Here is a 14,538-nt window from a genome sequence, read left to right on the forward strand (position 1 = left end):
TACCCCCATAATTGCTGCTTTAAACAACTTCCTTCCCAGAACATCTAACTGGCTGGTTTGCATTATAAAAAGGGATGAACATTTGCTTTTTACTGATTAATGAGGAGGCCATTGCCTCTGACAAAGCCCAGAAGTGAATTTCATCTGGCGTAAAAGGAAGAGAAGCCTTGGCAAGAGGTGAAAGGTCAGAACTGAAAGCCAGATAAAGAATTTTGGCTGGAGTATTAAGCTGGAATCACAGACCCTGTATTGTGTCAGATAACTTTCTAATTTCCAGTATTTTCTGAGAGTGGAAATTTTTTTTTCTCTTGCGCATTCAGTTAATCATTCTTGCTCTATCCCAGAAAAATGAAACAAGTAACTAAGTTCTGAAGACGGTGGCAATGGCAGTTGAAAGCAGTAGTAAGCCTCACTGGGCACAAATGACACTCTGCCTGTTCCTAAGAGTTGGGTGATGGGCTGGAGGGGTCAAGAGCAGAGCTGCTCTCATTTCCTTTGGTAGTGCGCCCGGAGAGATCATTTATACCAAGAACTGCGTGAAAATACCATTCTTCTTGGCTGAAAATATGTGATCAAATGTAAAGCTGAGCTTTAGAAATATTCACTTCGTGGTGGCTCGACACGCTTAGGATGGAAACATTAGACGATGGGAGAGGAGGGGGTGAGGATGCATGGCAACTTCGTCCAGGTTAGGAGGGGCTAAAGAAAGCGTTAAGAGACAGCCAGAGAGGAAGGCCCTGGAGGAGAAGCATTGATCCGGGTCTGCAGTAGAGCTGTGAGGTGGAGTTTCACACTGGGGCCTGGACTCTGTAGGGAGCGGGTCAGTTGAAAATGAGAGGAAGAATTACTCTGAGATCAGCCTTTGTGTGAAATATCAGAAACCAAACCACTGGGCTGCAACATTACTTTGAAATGCATCAGTAACAAACAAACAAAAAAGATGGATTGGTGGACGGTTAGGAAAAATGTGTGAGAAAGCAAATATGGGAAAATGCTAAAGGTTGTGGAACGTGGGTGGTAAGTGTGTGTGGGGGTGTTCACTGCACAGTTCTCTAAACTCTCCGGAAGGTTTCAAAAAAATATCATAGTTAAAATACTGGGAACAAAAAGAGCAACTAGATGGCAAAACCTAAACTTGTGACATTTACACAGAAAACAGGTAACATGGAATCCCACAGGAATCCCCAAATACAAAAAGGTGGGGAACCAAACCCCCGCCTCGAACCCTTAATTATTGATCTGAGAGCTGGCCAGCATGCATTGAAAAAAATGTGTGTGTGTGTGTGTGTGTGTGTGTGTGTGTGTGTGTGTTGCCTCCATTCCCACAGGGTTTGATACACATAGAGAAACACCTACAAATGCAAAAGATGAAAATGTTGGAAGGAAGCCTAGTGAGTGGCAAGGGAAGATAGGGAACTAAGATAAGACAAGATCACCCCTGGAGACACAGCCCACATGGTTCTGAACGAGTTGCTACAGGAAGACCACAGGAAAGCAAAGTGCAGAGGGGAACAGGGTCAGCTACAGTCCTCACCTTCTGCTGGGTGAGGTCATTCAGGAGGGGGACACAGTCCCCACTGTAGATACAAAAGTGCATTTGATCGGGTTGTTTCTCATACCTCCCCCAGTGAAAGCCAAGGAATACTGTAACCAAAAAGTGTTCAGGAAAAGCAGTTGGGGAAGGGTGGTGAAAAGTATTTCTTCCTGCAGGAAAAATTATCTTCTGATGATATTTGCAGCGTTTTCTGATTGTATTAGCCAGATGTCTCCTTCTTGTGTAAACATGTGTTGAAAAAAATTGAGGGGGAAGGCTCAAGTTCCAAGAAGTCCCCAATTCACTTGGATTAGGGAGGTGAATGGTACCAACTTGAGAGCCCCCTTGGTTTAGGGACGTCTGGACCTATGTCATCGTAACCACTTGGATTAATGATCAGCAAGAACCTCATCCAAGGTCTAAGGCTTCATCTCTCACCAGCTGGATGTGACACTGGGGAGGAAGTTTGGAATGGAATCGGAAGGTACCAGCCAGAACCCCGAGCCCGGCTTTGAATGACCACTTTGCTTTTGCTTACGTGAGAGTAAAGATTTTGTTTTGTTCATTGCTCTATCTCTGGTGGCCAGAACCATGCCTGGCACACAGTGAGTACTCAGTAAATATTTGTTGAATGAATAAAAAGCAGTGAGTCCTTTTAAATCGTACAGACCAGGGTTCAGTTCCCTCGATCCCTAGCTCTTGTGTGGGCCTTGCACAAGCCACAAAATCCCTCTGAAGGTGTGAAATAGGAGCTGAAATCCAGGCCTCTTCAGCTGAGAATAAAAGATCCCAAAGCCAGGAGTAAGAAAAACTAATTTTGTAGCATCCAGATTCCTGATTGCTCTTTAGCCTTGGAATCTGCAGTTTTTTACAGCTGTGTCGGGGAGGAAAAACTTGGAGGTGTGAGTGAAATAACATAAGGCCTTAGCAGAGCACCTGACATCTGGAAAACACTTGGTTAACAGCGTCCTCTCTCTCCCCTTCATTGGTTCTGTCCGCATTTCTGTCTGTTCCTGTGTCTTTTCTTCCAAATTTCCCAGGACTAAAATCACCCAGTCTGCTATAGTTTTCTCTCCTGCAGTTAAACCATGCTGTTAACTTCCTAATGGGCTTTCCTGTGGGGCCTCAGACCTTAGATTAGGCCAAATGTTTTAGCCTTTTAAAAAGTGGCATGAACTAGGCAGTTTGCTGCTGAAAAAGAACACTGTGGGTTGGGAAAGCCTTTCCCAGTCTCCACCAGGAGCCACCCTCCCCTCCACTGTCCGGCTGTCTGGCATTGGAGCTGATCATCTTCAGCTGTTTTTCAGTTCACGTCAAGGCTTCCTCGCCTCTGGCAATTCCAGTGGTTTGTGCTTGGGGAGATTTCCAGAGGGCGCTGTCCTGATTCCACACAGAGGGGCTTCCTAGAGCAGAGGATCTGGGATGCCTGCCAGGTAACTCAGGAGCCTGGAGGCCTGAAGCCTGGAAGGTTGAGGAGCCAGACCTGCCTCAGGGAAACAGATTCCCTTTGGGAAACTTTTCCTCACACGCAGGGTGCAGAGCCCTGCAGTTTGAGGAGGAGCCAGTCTTTCCATCTGCTGAACAAGCCAGTTGCTAAAAACAGGAGACCAGACATCATCCTGCCCTGCAGAGACACTGTCTCTGGAAGCATCTGGTGGTTCTGAAACCGTCTTCCTGTGCATCAGAAAGACACAGGCTCCACCCTGGGTCCAGGTGCCGTGTGGCTTGCAGTTCCTCCTGATTCCTTCCTGATACACCTATTGATGACACAGAAAAGTAGCAGCAGGCTGCCAAAAACCAAGAAGGATTGACAAATACCAGGATCTTGGAAGCATCAGCTGATGGCAGTGAGAAGACAGAGCTGGACCACGGGGCTCTGTCCAGGATGTAGCTCATGCTGTGAAGGTTCGTGGAGAGGACCCACACCCCACACCCCTGAGAAAAGTCAGAAGTTACTATAGTTTATACCTTCTCTATTGTTTAGTTCCTGACTCTTGTACTTGAAGCAAATTCCAGCTGATGGGCCTCTTTTTTTTCCCTACTCTCAGCTACAGGCCTCAGAGGTGGGCTTTTGTAAATCCATCTCTCTCTCTCTCTTTTTCCCCCTGTATCCATGTAGAGAAAGAAAACATGGGAATAAAATCAGATGGGAAATAGGGGAAACGGGCATGATTTCAGTGCATCCCAGTAAGTCTACTCCCCCAAAGCAAAGTGCTTTAAGGAGGGTGCTGTGGGAGCTGTGCATGCTGGAGAGCACTTTCTGTCTTGAGTTGATTCAGTCTCTGAGGAGGAGATGAACTTCGCTAGAGCAAGGGTTTTGAATCACTGGCAGCTGTGCCTTTGCCCTGTCCCCTCCCATAGTGGGTACAGGAAGGAGATACATCCTTTATGAAGGTGAACAGAAAATGGGACCACTGCCAATCTACTCATAACGTCTGTTGAAGTTTTATCATTGGTCTGGGCAAACTTTTTCCTTATTCAAGGATGAATAAAGACAAAAAAAGACTGCGTGGAAAAGTCCTGCAAGACAAGATAAAGACAATAGCTTCTAAAGACCCAGAAGCAGTGTGTACTTTTAGAAAATCACCTACAACAGGCTCCAGAAGAGAACTTTGGGGAAATGTGTGGCATCCTCAGTATACTACAAAAAGACATGGCCTCCCTGGAACAGGAACAGAAAAACGTAAGGAAAAGATGGGTTGATGTGAAAAGGCAACAGAAAGAAAAAAAAGATATGGATTAAATGAAGAAAGGTTTTGAGGAAATAAAATCCAGCAGCAGAGCTCAAATCCAAATTAGCAGGAGTATAGAAGAGTATTAATGTGTGGGAAGCTGAATAATACCCCCGCCCACAAAGATATCCGTACCCTAATCTCTGGAATCTGTGAACACTACTTTACATGACAAAAAACGACTTTGCAGATGTGATTAAGTTGAGGATCTTGAGAGATGGAGAGGTTATCCTGGATTATCCATGTAGACCCTAAATGCAATCACAAGTGTTCTTGTGAGAGATAGGCAGAGGGAAATTTGATGATGAAAGAGAAGGCACTGGGACCACAGAGGTAGAGATTGGAACGATGTGACCACAAGCCAAGGAATGCTGGCAGCCACCATCAGCTGGAAGAGGCAGAGAATGGATTCTCCTCTAGAGCCTCCAGAAGGAGTACGGCTGTTCTGATAACTTCATTTTGGCCCAGTGATACTGATTCTTAGACTTCAAGCCTCCAGAAATGTGAGAGAATGAATTTCTGTGGTGGGAAGTCACTGAGTTTGGGATAATTTGCTAGAGCAGTCACAGAATACTAATACAAATGCTATGGAAAATCAAACCAGTGATGTGGGTTCAGGAAAAAGAAACTTGAGAAACTATTTTGGAAAATACAAGAAAGAGGAAGAGAGACAAGGTTTAGATGTGGAAGACGGAACTGACAGCCCACATTCAGCATATCGGTGTTGGTGATTATTGGCATCAGATACTTCCCTGAGCTGACGAGAGACTGTGTATAAATGTAAAGAGCTCACTAACCATATCCTGAACAAACTCAGGGGAAAGAGGCCCACATCAGGGCATACCCGGGGGAAAATACAAAATAACAAGGATAAAGGGGAGAAAAAAATAAACATTTCACAAGTGCCCAAACAGAGAAAAGAATAATAAAAATCAAGCTGACTTTAGATCTGTTCTCTATAACAAAGAGTCTGTGTCTACTGAACCTGTCAGATTAGGCCACAAGGGAGTTTTTGTTTGTTTGTTAGTTTTTAAGTTCAGATATATTCATGCCTATCTGGATTGGGAATCTGAAACATTAAAAGTTCTTTTGGGGCTTCCCTGGTGGTGCAGTGGTTGAGAGTCCGCCTGCCGATGCAGGGGACACGGGTTCGTGCCCCGGTCCGGGAAGATCCCACATGCCGCAGAGCGGCTGGGCCCGTGAGCCGTGGCCGCTGGGCCTGTGCGTCCGGAGCCTGTGCTCCACAACGGGAGAGGCCACAACAGCGAGAGGCCTGCGCAAAGCAAAAAAAAAAAAGTTCTTTTGATTATCAAGTGAGTTTGCCAAACCATCTATAAAGTTTTGGGGATTATATTGTAACCCAACTACTTTATACTTGACTGAGATGTCTTCTGTGTATGAAGCCCATCAGAAAGACATTCTCAGACATTCAAGGTCTTGGGAAAATAAGCATGTTCCTTTCTTTAAAATGTAAAGATATGTTGCAGAAGCCGAAGTGGTAAAGCAGAATAGAGCTCAAGAATAGGTAGCATAGGGACTGTAATCAGTAAACCTAGAGAGCAGTTTAAATTATTATTAAAGTCTGGTGATCAAACAAATACAAATGTCAGAAATTGTTCTTAAAATAGCTATAGAATGGAAAGACAACAGTATGCCTGTGTTCTGGGTCTACACCCTGGAGTGTTGTTAACAGAGATCAAAAAGGGAAGAGGAGGTAAAGGTTTGTTACGTTGTTTGTCTGAAATAGTGTTGGTAACAAAAAGAGCTATTTCCTTTATTATTCTAATCTTCAGAGAAGTGTTAATGGCTAAAGAAAGACTCTGAATAGTATTGGTACCAATATCTGCCATTTTTGGAGGTTTACTCTGAGCTAACCAACATGCTACAAACTTTACCTTCATCATCTCTACTCAAGGCCCCAGGTGTAGATGCCAGATCCTTTCCCTCCCACCCACTGTTCTTAAGGTTCCTTAAGATCCTGCACCAGTGGGTGGTACAGCTTGAACCCCAGGCCGACCGACTCCAGAGCTCTTCCCTATCCCCTAATATGAAAAACTTACAGGTAAACACTGGGAGATCCAAAAACAAGTTCTGGAACTACCCAAACACTGGGGAATAGAAAAGGAAAACTCATCATAAAGTAGACCAAAAAAATGTATCAGTAGTTTGTTTGTTTATTTTTGGCTGTGTTGGGTCTTTGCTGCTGTGCACAGGCTTTCTCTAGTTGTGGCGAGGGGGGACTACTCTTCGTTGCGGTGCGCGGCCTTCTTATTGCAGTGGCTTCTCTTGTTGCGGAGCACGGGCTCTAGGTGCGCGGGCTTCAGTAGTTGTGGCACATGGGCTTCAGTAGTTGTGGCTTGCAGGCTTTAGAGTGCAGGCTTAGTAGTTGTGGCGCCTGGGCTTAGTTGCTCCGCAGCATGTGGAATCTTCCCAGACCAGGGCTTGAACCCATGTCCCCTGAATTGGCAGGCAGACTCTCAACCACTCTGCCACCAGGGCAGTCCCTGAATAGATTTTTTAAAGCAGGAAAGGTACAGGGTACTTTCCCTAACCACAGTGGACTTAGAATTATAGAAAATACAAAATTATAAAATTTAAAACCCAAATACTTAGAGAAAAGCACAATCCAAATACTGTGGAGTCCAGTAAGAGACCAAATCTGCAATTGCAGACTAGATGGAAAGTAACAAGAAGGCTAAATAAGGAAATTTGAAGCAAGGACAAATACTTACCGAGAGAAAAATTCATGGCTTTATATATAAGAAATCATTTAAATAAATGAATATGCAACTTAAGAAGGCAAGCAGAGAGGCTAACGAAAGCAGTGGGAAGTTGGAGAAAGGAATTAATGAAGATAAATGTTGACCTTAATTAATTAGAAAAAAATGGTAGGCTTGATAAATCCTGTTGCTGATTTTCTCAGAAGACCAGCAAAGTAGACTGATTTCTCACAAATCTAAGTTTTTAAATGAGAAAAAATACCTATACACATTAATGAGGAAGGGGGCATGACCACAGAAGCAGAAGTTGTTTTTAAGTTAAAAGTGATTACTAGTACAATTCTGTGCTCAAAATTAGGAAATCTGAATGGATTGGACAATCTTCTAAGAAATTTCTAGGAAATGGAAATTACTGTAATTGATTCAAGCAGTTGAAAACCTGAGTAGAACAAAAACCACGGCACTGTCATCAGAGAAGTTTCCTGCCCACTGTTTTGCAGACTAGTTCTTGCAAACCTGCCAAGAAGAGTTACCCAAGCTAAATTCTATGTAGACTGTCTGGTGCTAATATAATAATTCAGCACTTGGCTTTGGAGAGGGACAACGAGATGCAAGCATGTTTGGCAGCGATGGGATGAAATGCTGTAGAGGACGCACGTGAGAATAACCCTGCCTTCCCTGGGAGCTGGTCCTTTCTTCCCAGGTGTGCGCCCACCTGCATCCAGAGTGATGCCCTGCTATGTTTTCCCAACCCTGAGCCAGTGGTGGGAGACAATAAAGCATTAGGGGAAATGAGTCTGAACCTAACACCCATGGCATCTTCTAAAATTTGGTGATCAAAGGAGAGAAGTCTTCCTTACTTTGCTCAGGGGAAGGTAATGTGGAGCCTTCCTTGAGGAAGAGACGTGTTCAGACAACTGGATTGACACGGTTGCTGAATTTGAATTTTGTGAAATCTCATAAGTCCCCCCACCCAGGGGCATGTGAGTAGAGAGTGGCCATTGCCGGTGGCCACTGGCCCCGCCTTCAATTCTACCTTCTCTCCATTCTCTCCTCTTGGCCCCCTTCTTCCTTGTTGGAAGGCTGCCTGTCCCACTCCCCCAGTTTTATCCTGTTGTCGCTAACTCTAGTCTCCTGCTGAAGGTGCACGTGGAAACCCGTGGAAACCCTGCTCCCTTCACTGGCCTGGCTGCCAGGCCTGGGGACAGTTTGGGCTGGTGCACTGGGCACAGAGCTTGTGTCCCCAAGAATTTCACGCTCCTTTCCCTTTTTTCCTTCAGAAGAGGTTGTGGAAATACTGTATTACAAAACAAAGTCACCCCGGCACCGGCACCGTTTAGGACTTCCTTGACCTTTACTTTTCCCCAAATCATTGCAAATGGGGATTATGCTCTTGGAGAAAAGCTGGACCCTCTGATGATACTGTATGGGGAGGAGGAGGGGAGAGGAGGGGAGGGGAGGGCAGGGCAGGGGCGGTGGGAGCAAGAGAGAAGGAGGAAGAGGAGGGAAGAAGCCTTGAGAGGGGTGGTTGTCTGCACTTTAATAATTCCACGCACTTGATATGAGGACCTCTCGGCTTTGCCTTCTTCCCCTGGGCATCGTGCTGGGGGACTTGCCACCCTACCTCTTCTACCTCGAGTTTAATCTCATTATTTCCCCTTCTCCGCCTCTCATCCGTCCTCTCCTCACCCACTGAAACCTGGCTTCTCTCTACCACCTCCTGAAACTTCTCTCTCCCAGATCACCAGCCCCATCTTCCCTGGCGTTCCTCAGAATCAGAGCCGTTGCCCCCCTCCCCCCACCCGACTTCTTGCATCGCCCTCTCCCCTTGGCTCCTGGGCCACGTGCTCTGGTTTTCCCTCCACCTTCCTGGCGGTTCCTTCTCTGTTTCCCTGACAGGCCCTGTTCCTCTGCCTGCCTCTTTAGAGAGTAAATCTTTTTTTTTTTTTAAATAAATTTATTTATTTTTGGCCGCATTGGGTCTTCGTTGCTGTGCGCGGGCTTTCTCTAGTTGCGGCAAGCGGGGGCTACTCTTCGTCACGGTGCGCGGGCTTCTCATTGCGGTGGCTTCTCTTGTTGCGGAGCATGGGCACTAGGTGCGCGGACTTCAGTAGTTGTGGCTCGCGGGCTCTAGAGCACAGGCTCGGTAGTTGTGGCGCACGGGCTTCGTTGTTCCGCGGCATGTGGGATCTTCCTGGACCAGGGCTTGAACCCGTGTCCCCTGTACTGGCAGGCGGATTCTCAACCAGAGCGCCACCAGGGAAGTCCTCTGCCTGCCTCTTAAGTGGCAATGGCCCTTGGTCTTCTGTTCCTCTGCACAGCCTCCTGGGCTCTGGATGTGGACGTCAGGAGCACCGTCCTTGTGCTCCTGGTGTCCACACCCAGAGCGTAGAACTTGCTGAGGGACAGCCAGCTGCTGTTCACACCCCACTGAGAGATCCCACAGGCCCCGAAGTCACTGTGTCCAAGCCATAACTTTCCATCAGCAACCCAAGTAGATGGTCCCTTCAGCCCCCAGTTTCACAGGCCGGGAGCTGCGAGGATATTTCCCTCACATCCCACATATCTGTTTCTTCATCAGGTCCTGTCAGCTCTTGATCTGTCTGGAATTAGCTCAGTGCCTTTCCCCTGCACCAGCCTCCATCATCTCTTCCTGGGACCCATCTCAGGTCTTGCTGCATCCGGTCTTGTCCCCCATGCCTCCCTGCCCCCATCCCTTCTCCACATCAGAGCCTTTTATTTTTTTTTTTGGCGGTACGCGGGCCTCTCACTGTTGTGGCCTCTCCCGTTGCGGAGCACAGGCTCTGGACGCGCAGGCTCAGTGGCCATGGCTCACGGGCCCAGCTGCTCCGCGGCATGTGGGATCTTCCCGGACCGGGGCACGAACCCGTGTCCCCTGCATCGGCAGGCGGACTCTCAACCACTGCGCCACCAGGGAAGCCCCCCCAGAGCCATTTTTATACCTTTACTGGGCATCTTCTGTGTCCCAGGCCCTCTACCACACCACAGCCCTAGATCATCGGTGGCCACTCCTTGCCCCCAAAGTACAGGCCAAACTCCTCAATATGGCTTAACAAACCCTCTAAGAGGCCTGGCCCGGCTTGCTTCTGCAGAATAATCTTTCAGCACCTGCACCACGCCCCAGGCACCCTGTGTGCCCTGGTCAACGTGCAGTCCCTGCGGGGCCGCGCCTGACCTCCCACCTCGTGCCTTTGCTCATGCCATTCCTGCCACCCCACCTCTCTGCCTTGTAAGCCCGTAGGTGTCAGCTTAGCAGTCACTTCCCAGGAAGCCTCCCAGCTTTATTATGCTCTTGCAAAGGGCCTCAGGGCACCCCGAGTTTGCCTCTGGAGAGCGCTCCTCACGTGGCTGACGTATTACTTACCTGGTTCCTCCCTTACACTCAGAAGTTTGAAGGCAGAGGCTGCATTGTATCATTGTGTTGTACATCATCGTGTCCTCAGCATCCAGTAGTGCCTGGTACATAATACGTATCCCTTAAATGTCTTATCTGCGCAGCGAATGTGTGGCTCCATTGTATCACACCCTTTCTGCATTTATTGAAATCTGCTGTATCTCATGCACTATACTATAATAAATGCAGTAGAAACTCAAAGTGCCAGAATCCTCAGAGAAAGGGAGCGAGAGTGAATTCTTGATTCTGGTGCCCTGTAGCTCATAAGCTGTTCTGGAAGCGTGAGTTTCTGTGTAGTTGGGAGTTTACTCTTTAAGTGCTTTTGCTACACCAAGAGGGTTACATTTTATCCGCCTTTTCAGGGGTCACTGAGGATCATTCAGCCTGCAGCTCTAAGCCACCCCCAGGCTTCAGGGGTGCCCTCCGTCTTCTGTCCCTTTAACTTTGCTGCTTTTCTTCTCTGCTGTCACTGGCTTCCTGGCACCTTCCCCATCACCACTTCAAATTACGTTACAGACCTCACTGTGCCAGCCACTATCCAGCTGAATAAGACATCTGCCCTCAAGCACCTCACCTACTTGTAGCTTTCTTAGCAAACATTAATTGCATGCATTCTAGGTCCTTCTAAGTGCTGCCCATCTTGACTTCAGAACTTAGCCTCGAAATGGCCATTTTTCTAAATAAATCACGGCTGTCAGCTGCTTTTGTGTGATTTGCCTCTCTTCTCAAAGTCAAGTGCGAAAAAGAAATTGCAGCTCCCATCTGATGGGAGCCCTGCTGTTTTCAGAGGATGCTGACCAAGCACCAGGCCACCCGAGAGACATGCCCTGTTTAGCTCAGCTCTGCTGGTCCACGTTGGAACCCAGAAGAGTCTCAGAGAGACATACCTCCCTGGGCTTGTGCCCTAGCAGGGACCATATCGCATTCATCTTTGTTTTCCTGGTGCCTGGTGCCAGTATATATTTGTGGAATTAGCAAAAGGACAGAAAGAGGGAAGGAAGGTGGGAGAAATGGAGAAAGGAAGGGAGGGAAGGGGGAGCAAAGTCGAAACTGAGAGATGAGATTCCCTTCCAGGGTAAGAAGTTAGAGGTGTCGAATGGAGGATTTGGGAAATGGGCTCATTGCGTCTTCGTGTGTGTGAAATTTCCTCCCAGGGAGTATCTGATGTGCTAGAAGAATCTGATACCATCAATACTGAAATAAATACTCCAGACTTGAAGAGTTTCCAATAAGGTAAGAACTAACAGTAGGATAGCTGTATAACAGGAAACATCTCAAATACTCTTAAAGATTATAGCTCTAAGGAGGAAAAAAACACAACTTCCTGAAGAAATCCAATGTTATGAGCAGCTGTCGCAGTAACTTCTGACTAACATGTATTGTTTCCATTTTGAAACCCAAACCTTCTAGATTTGAGTGTTCTATCCTCTTTTCTCCATCTTTTCCATCTTTTCTCCTTTGTGTTGCTGGGTTTTAGTAGTGTGAAAAGGTTTCTATTTTTTTTTCTGCCCCTACCCAATACATGAATCCTATTTGATATTGGTTTTAGAGCAAAAGTTAAATGGGTTTAATCTCACATGTCAACTTCAGTAGATTGGTTGTGGTTCACTGGAGAGTTCAGAAAGATTCTGAAGCTGTATCTAAGTTAAAAGGGGGTGAGTTCCGTGGAAAGAGGTGAAGAGGATTGGAGAGTGTACATGCCAAGTATTTGCCATTCCCGTTCAAGAGGAAAGTAAACTGGTGAGAGCAGGGACTAACATCCTTCAGGTTTTGACTAAGAAGAGTCAACTGAAGTTGTTTTAATTTCGTCTTCATTCAAAGCCTCAAACTGTTGGTTTTCAGATCATGTTCTACTGTGGTTTGAATGTAGTATCTTTGTGAATAGGGAGAAGAAGAGAGTTGAGTGTATTAACAGTGTTTAAACCTTTTCTCTAACCTGTCGATATCTGATACCTGATCCTAAACTGGACTTCATGACCATAGAGAAGGGCAGGAATGAGAAACTATTTTAAAAATTCCTCCAGTAAAAATATTTTCCAGTGGTTATTTCAGAAGTAGTTTAAGCTTCTGAAACTTGATCTACAACTGGAGTCTCCTTAGCCTATAACTTGCTGTCCAAATTGATAACCGGGGATCTAGAGGTGTGCCTTGGGAATCAGACTGAACTGAGAAGTAGCCAATAGCTTTGACCTGCCACCAGACACATCCTGGCAGACATTTCTACAAATGCACATAGCACCGTTCACCCTGGGGAAGACACACACAGTCATCTCACTGGAGGCCTTCCTTTTCAGGTGGAGAAACTGAGGCTTGCCAGTGATTTTAGCTGTCCACATTGATAGCGACTTGGCCTCTAAGCCCCTGGGCCCTGCCTGGAGGTCAGTAAATATTCCTGACTGTCCTTCCTGTGTCAGTTATAGACACTGCAGATGTAGTGAGAAGACCCTTGAGCTCCCAGTGTCAAAGAGCTTCCAGTGCTGGTTGGGAGGAAACAGACAAAAGCACCCTAACAAATGTTTTAAGGCACCAGTAAGTGCACTGAAAAGAAAAAACCAAAAACGAACCTGGTGGCCAGGGATGCTGCTTGGAAGAGGCAGCATTTGCACTTAGACTGAAATGATGCAATGGGATGCAGGTGCTGTTGTCAAGATCTTGGGAAAGACTGTTCCAAGCCAGAGAAACAACAAAAGCAAACCCGTCCAAGAGACGAAGGCAAGTCAGTGATTGGAGCAGAGGGAATGCCCAGGGTCCTGTCCATTAGCCCTGATGCCTGCTAAATTGTTGTTGGTAGTGGTGGTGGTTTCTTATAGGCCTTGAAAACCTTTATTGCACTTGCTGAAGTTGCTTTAAAGTAAACCTCTGCATTTGGTTGGACAGTGCTTGCTTAGCTGTGCAGAGAGATTATGAAGAATTCTGTACATGGAGGTGAATCTTATCATGGGCATAACCCCTTTTGATGGAGGTGTGTGGTACAGATGGGGCCCATTTCTGCTCCAGAGAACCTGTGCAAGTTGGTGGGGACACAGTGACCAGCGACCACAAGCAGATGAACTGGGTGGGGAAGGAGCACGATGACACCGTAGACAGCTGACCCACCCCTAAACCGTCTCGTTGAGCTCCTGCTTCCTCCTGCGTGCTGGCCTGTCCAGCCTTGGCTGCCTGCTCACTGCGTCCGCAAACACTTCAAAAGCAGTTTGTCACAAAAGGGAAAATACCTCCCCTGTAAAACCTGCTCCCATGTCTGAATTCCCTCACTTCAGCTGCCGGCTGCAGTCTGGACTCTGGTCCCTAAACTGGAAACTGATGAGTTGTGTACACTCGAGCCCTTTCTCTCCCCTTGGTGCCTTTGCCCCTGCTGTCTCCCCGCGGGTCACCTTTCTCCCCAGTCCCCTCCCCTGGCAAGGCTGACCTGGTCCCTCCTGCAGGAAGCCACCTCTGACCTTGGCCTGGCTGGGCTCCCCTCTGTGCCCCAGAAAGTCCACTCGGCACCCTACTGGTCCTCTTCTGCTCTGACTGTGGCCTCCAAGAGGCTGTGAGCTCCTCGTGGGCAGGGAGCAGGTCATAGTCATCAGGGGCCCTCGACCACCTGCACACAGTAGGGCTCAATCCATGTACGGTAACAAATGAGCAGCTGATCAGGCCCTCTTCATAAGGAGTGATTTAAGCTATTTGTTTGTTCTCATCAAAGGGACATCAAGGGAAGATTAATGCTGAACATGGGCAACTATTTTCTTCTTTATATTCCTCTGAATTTATTCAGGTTGCTTACATAAGCAACTATCAATTACTTTTAGAAATTTTTGTGGTGAAATGTACGTAACATAAAATTTACTGTTTCAACCGTTAGTAAGTATACAATTCAGTGACATTAAGTACATTCACATTGTCGTGCCACCATCACCACCATCTACAGAATCTTTTCCCAAACGGAAACTCCATACCCGTTAAATAATAACTCCCCATTCCTCCCTCCCACAGCCCCTGACAATAGATAGAGACAACTGTTCTACTGTCTGTCTCTTTGGGTTTGACTAGTCTAGGGACTTCATATAAGTGGAGTCATATAATATTTGTTCTTCTGTGTCTGGCTTATTTCATTTAGCATAATGCCTTCAAGGTTCCTCTGTGTCATAGCAT

The 14,538-nt window shown here is 46.8% G+C and overlaps 1 protein-coding gene across 1 annotated transcript in view; it reads left to right on the forward strand.

The window, feature by feature from the left end:
* EEPD1 (endonuclease/exonuclease/phosphatase family domain containing 1) overlaps window positions 1–14,538 on the forward strand; it is a 117,220-nt gene that overhangs the window by 60,010 nt on the left and 42,672 nt on the right. The window lies entirely within an intron of this gene.

Source organism: Phocoena phocoena, chromosome 9, assembly GCF_963924675.1.
Source record: "Phocoena phocoena chromosome 9, mPhoPho1.1, whole genome shotgun sequence".
Classification (NCBI taxonomy): domain Eukaryota; kingdom Metazoa; phylum Chordata; class Mammalia; order Artiodactyla; family Phocoenidae; genus Phocoena; species Phocoena phocoena.